The sequence below is a fragment of the Simochromis diagramma genome, unplaced genomic scaffold, assembly GCF_900408965.1.
Source record: "Simochromis diagramma unplaced genomic scaffold, fSimDia1.1 OVJJ01000531.1, whole genome shotgun sequence".
Lineage (NCBI taxonomy): Eukaryota > Metazoa > Chordata > Actinopteri > Cichliformes > Cichlidae > Simochromis > Simochromis diagramma.
In genome coordinates, this window is record NW_024387353.1 from 1,900,768 (window position 1) to 1,906,767 (window position 6,000).

Sequence of the window (6,000 nt, forward strand, 5' to 3'; positions counted from 1 at the left end):
TAACCTGAGTAGCGAAAGAGCGGGGGTCTGAAAACGATGAAGCCGGGAGTGCGCTGCTCTCGCCGGCTGGAGTGACCATTGAACCCCCCGGCTTGCTATCGAGCTGGTGGGTAACAGACGTCTCCGAAAACGTCGGCACACTTTTGCAAATATGCGATGTCTTGATAAACCAAGCAGATATTTGTAATTTACGCAGCTACTTTCTCGCCTTAAAATATGTTAAAAGTTTATTTTGTGGCCCAGAAAGATTAATAAGAGTAATTTTAAAACTTAGTGCCATTGTTGGCTGCTGAAATTTGGCTGGGCTGCGCTATGAATTCTGGGATATGGTGGGCCACGAAGGACACACCCCACCCATCCTTCAAATTTGGGGAAATGAAGGATGCATTTGAAGGAGTTGACGAATTGGGACAGCCTTCGTCGCCTGGCTGTGACGTAATCGGCCTTCAAATGCGGCCTCCGGAGGATGCAGCCGACGTTTTGGGACACAGCTATAATGAGATGAGGGGGAAGCAAAACTATACACAATACACGTGAGACAAGGACTACCAAAATAAAACAGGAAACACAACATAGAGACAGAGAGCGAGGGACAGCGAGGGGGTAACATGATGGGCTGGAGAGAAGACACAGATGAGACCAAGAGAACCAGGACACGAAAGAGAACAGACTAAATAAATAGAAATATAAACAATTAAAGTAGGAAGCACAAATCAAGACTAAGAAACAAAATCACCACAATAATAAATAACCAAGTCCAAAAAAACACAAAAACACTGGGTCAAAGACACATGACACTCCTGAATAGTGGCGCTTGACAAGATCATCAGGCAGGTGTGTGATTGCCAGCAGGTGTTTGTGGCCCAGAAGTGGAAACTCTTCTCAAAGTACTGATGCTGCACAAAGACGAGAACACCAGAACACACACACACAGTGATAGTGGAGGCAGAGAGAGAGCTGGTGGAGGAGAGAATGGCAGAAATAGCAGGTCAGACTGACTAGGACAGAAGGACCATGACAGTCTGCACGGAAAATCTACAGGGGTGTCGAACTCCAGGCCTCGAGGGCCGGTGTCCTGCAGGTTTTAGATCTCACCCTGGGTCAACACACCTGAATCAAATGATTAGTTCATTGCCAAGAATCTGGAGAACTTCAAGACAAGTTGAGGAGGTCATTTAGTTATTTAAATCAGCTGTGTTGGATCAAGGATACATCTAAAACCAGTAGGACACCGGCCCTCGAGGCCTGGAGTACGACACCTGTGATCTAGACTTTCAACTTTCTTCAGATGTTAAACAGGAACCAAACCAAAACTTTAATTAGAAAAGTGAGAGGAATAAACTACATAACAGAGCAGATAAGAGAAATGGAAACACTGGGGAGGCTATAATACTACTACTACTAATAATAAAAATAACAAAATCACCACAAGGTCCAACGTGAACAAGACCTGAAACATATCACGAGGATAACTAAAGTCAAAACAGGAATCTAAAAACAAACACAAGACTCCAACGAAGTTCATAAGCACTAGCACAGTAATGAAATCAAAGCAGTATTAAAAGTGCAACTCTGGGAACATGAAAAACTCAACATTGATCATCTCCTCTCATCACAAAAAACGACCAAGGTCCAAAAAACATAACCAGTATTCCTGTTCCTTTAAATCAGGGGTCTCAAACCTAATTGAGCTGTGAGCCACTGCTGGCACTGTCATCTCATTGAAGGGCCAATTTAGTGTTCAAGCAGTGAAAAAACACCAACCAAACAAGAAAACAAATATTTCTGAAAATGTAGTGTTTTTTTATTTATTTATTTTTTTATGTCAAATATTGTTTAACAAGACAAAACTGCAACCGTGAGCGCAGTACTTCACACTGTTAACGAACTGAAGCCTTTCATTGAACTACAAAGTAAACACATTGGTGCTGTCTTTCTGGTTGTTTTAAAGAACTTATTGTAACATTGCACTCAACAGCACACAAACCCTCCCTAACAAAAAAGGAACTTCAAAGGCCAAATTGTGTTGTAATTCTTCATGTTAGTAAACGGGCCGCAAGTTTGAGACCCCTGCTTTAAACCATCATCTGATGAAGAATTGAAGGTGATTTTGTGGTTGGTTCTACTCCACTTTTAAATGCACAGAATTCAAGGGCCCTTTGCACATCTCATTAAAAATGATAATAAAATGTTCTTTGTACCTGAAAAATGCATCACTGACAAAGAATTATTTAAGGATTTATGATTAAATATTCAAGGACCTGTTTTCACAGTGATGAAAGGGCTCTATTCTGTTTATTTGTACTGAAAAACTAAACTTTTTCATTTCAGAAGCTGATGAAAGCAAAACTGTGCAAAGAACAAATAATTACATGTCCTTGATTCAGATGATTTCCATAGAGAGGCACTTTGCATCAGCAGCACCATGCTCCAGTGCTCTGGGAGAGTTTATAGTCCTGAGAGTTGAACACTGGATGACTGACAGCTGTCCTTCATCACAACAGAAGCCACAGAAATCCTCCTCATCAAAAACATGACTTTGATCTGCGTCCTCATCTGGACTCTCCTCTGCTGCTGCTTCACAGGTAAAGTCCAGAGAATCAAACTCCTCTCCTCTATCAACATCTGTCCCTCTGAAATGAAGCCCACAAAACCATGAAGCTGCTTTATGTTTTTGTCTCTGTGTCCTCAGAGTCCAGAGGACAGATCACAGTGACTCAGCCTGGAGCAGTGAGCTCTGCTGTGGGAGCAACTGTGAGCATCAAGTGTACGACCAGTCAGAATGTTCAAAACTCTCAAGCTTTAGCCTGGTACCAACAGAAAGATGGAAAACCTCCCAGACGTATCATTTACTACACTAGCAATCGTGATTCAGGGATTCCAGCTCGTTTTACAGGCAGTGGATCAAACTCTGACTTCACTCTGACCATCAGTGGAGTCCAGGCTGAAGATGCAGCAGTTTATTACTGTCAGAGTTATCATGTTATCAACAGTCAGCATGTGTTCACACAGTGAAAAACAGTCGTACAAAAACCTCCCTCAGCTGGAGAGGAACTGAGAAGAAGAAAATCTGAATAAACGACTGCTCAGAGACGTAAACTATTTCATAATTTAGTAAAGCTTTAATTATAATATTTGCATTTATTACATTTTAAATATTTTTTTGTATTCAGTTTTATTGCATCAAATCAGATCAACAATTATTTTATGATGTTATATGTTGTAGGTAAAGACCCTCCAATAATGTTCAATGAATTACCTGCAAAACAGTGAATTCTGGTATAAACCATCAACATATGAAATGTTTTCGATCTCTGGTTTCCAGAAAACAACCCCAAATATTAAGCTTGTGATAAAATAAACCCAATTCAGACTGTTTTTTCAAGATAGAAATACAGATTTGTATGGATTCAGCTTAATTATTTAAAATCAGGGCAGTGTAACATATAATGTGTAACAATTCATTTTTTTAAAACTACAGTACTGTTTCAGTCTAGTGCAGCAGTACATGACAGCATTAATAAATTTATGATACCCATTACATCCAAGTAGGTTGTGTTCTTGGCGCTTCAAAGCTCATCTTCTGTCATTCTGACTTTCAAATGCTGATTCATGCGATTATATATATCTCTTGTGTAGGTGCCGTTCTGTGCTTGGTGGAGAATACAAAAAGCTTTTCGATTTTATTGTAGAAATACAGACTGGTTGCCTAAGTTGCGAGGACATAAACGATGGTGCTGTCATGCCATCTGCCTGTGTGTGTGTTTGTGTACAAATACAGGTCAGATGGCCACATCAAGACTAGAAATTATGAAGAGGAAAGACATAATGTACGATTAACTTGGCTTCTACTTTTTTAAAAAAAAATATATTAAATGTGGAAATAACAATATAGTCAACCATTGCAGATTATTTGACACTGATTTTTTATTTTGGTTGGCCTGGTTGGTGTATTTGTTAAACTCAAACTCAAGAACATGTTTACTCATTAGATTTTATTGTTTTTAGAACAGACAGTAGACACAAAAGGATCAGTGCAGGGGCATTTGTTATGATTGTTGTATTTATGGGAGAATTTTTTATTTTTATTTTGTTGGATTTTTTTAAATATGAAAAGTGAAAGGAACAAAGAAACAAGGATGTTATGGCACACAAGCTTAGAGCTTTACCACAAGAAAAACGGCTCCGCGATTGACATTAGGACTGGGAACACTGGTCTCTCCTCAATATCTCTGAGACCAGATTCTGGGAGCCCTGGGCAGCCTCACAGGTCACAGAGCCCACCTTCATCCACTGGAGGGAGCCTCAGGGTGCTGGTCCAGTTGTAGAGGCCGTCGTTCTCCTGCACCACGGGGCTCCTGCTCTCCTCCCAGCTGATGCTGCCACTGCCATCCACCTTCCAGGACAGACTCCAGTCTGAGGGGAAGCCCTTGTTGGCCAGACACATGACTGTAGCCTTCCCCTGTTTCAGCTCCTTTTCGGAGGGACCCAGTAGCTTCAGGGCGGGGCGGGTATCACCTAGGGAACGTGAATCAGTTTTTGAACCACAATTTGAATTTCTCCATTAAGAAGTTTCTGCCAGGTGTTTTTTCTGCTCCACCAGTCATTAACTAAGTGATCAGGACCAGTCAGAATGTTAATAGTAATTGGTTATCCTGGTACCAACAGAAAGATGGAGGAGTTCCTAAACTGCTCATTTACTATATTAGCACTCGACAATCAGGGATTCCAGCTCGTTTTACAGGCAGTGGATCAAACTCTGACTTCACTCTGACCATCAGTGGAGTCCAGGCTGAAGATGCAGCAGTTTATTACTGTATGGGTGAATTCTATGTTAACAGTCAGTATTCGTTCACACAGTGAAAAACAGTCGTACAAAAACCGCCCTCAGTCAAACTGAACAGAAACTGAAGTGACTGCTGCAGCTGGAAGATACTGCAGAGACTGATACAGTTCACTGAGGACACACACACACACACACACACGTAGAAAAATATTTAGTATACACATCCAGGAATGCATATACTATTATATATTGAATATATATTTATTAGTTTCAGATGTAGCCATTCTTGTATTTTGCTTGTTTACATTATTGTATTTTGCACAACTCTGTTGCTTGTGAAGCTCGCACACAAGAATTTCACTCACATGTGCTGTACCACTGTACCTGCACATGTGATGTGACAATAAAAGTGATTTGATTTGATTTGATCCGTACAGCAGAACGCTGCTGCAGGATTGCTCTCCCCCCGCTTCAGGACACCTACACCAGGAGATGCCGGACTAGAGCAGCACAGATAGATAGAACTGGCTGTTGTTTTTTTCCCCACAATTTTAATTATGAGCTAGATATATTTCTACTAATGAAATTAGTTTGCAAACAGCAACAGGGATGAGTCAGTGAGTCAGTTGGGGTTGTGAATCATGATTCACGAGGCAGTAAAGTGATTCTTGAGTATTGAACGATTCGTTCATGATTCGCACATCACTAGTCCAGACAGACGATTTAAATGTGATTAAATGGTGCAAAGGACTTTCATTTCACTGGGCACAAATCTGTCCAGGTTAAGTTAAGTTCAACCCCAAACCATTCTTCAAAAAATACTTATATTCAATAACATGTGAGCTGATAGATCCAAGTCCCTGTGTGAGTCAGTCAGATGATTTCCATAGAGGCACTTTGCATCAGCAGCACCATGCTCCAGTGCTCTGGGAGAGTTTATAGTCCTGAGAGTTGAACACTGGATGACTGACAGCTGTCCTTCATCACAACAGAAGCCACAGAAATCCTCCTCATCAAAAACATGACTTTGATCTGCGTCCTCATCTGGACTCTCCTCTGCTGCTGCTTCACAGGTAAAGTCCAGAGAATCAAACTCCTCTCCTCTATCAACATCTGTCCCTCTGAAATGAAGCCCACAAAACCATGAAGCTGCTTTATGTTTTTGTCTCTGTGTCCTCAGAGTCCAGAGGACAGATCACAGTGACTCAGCCTGG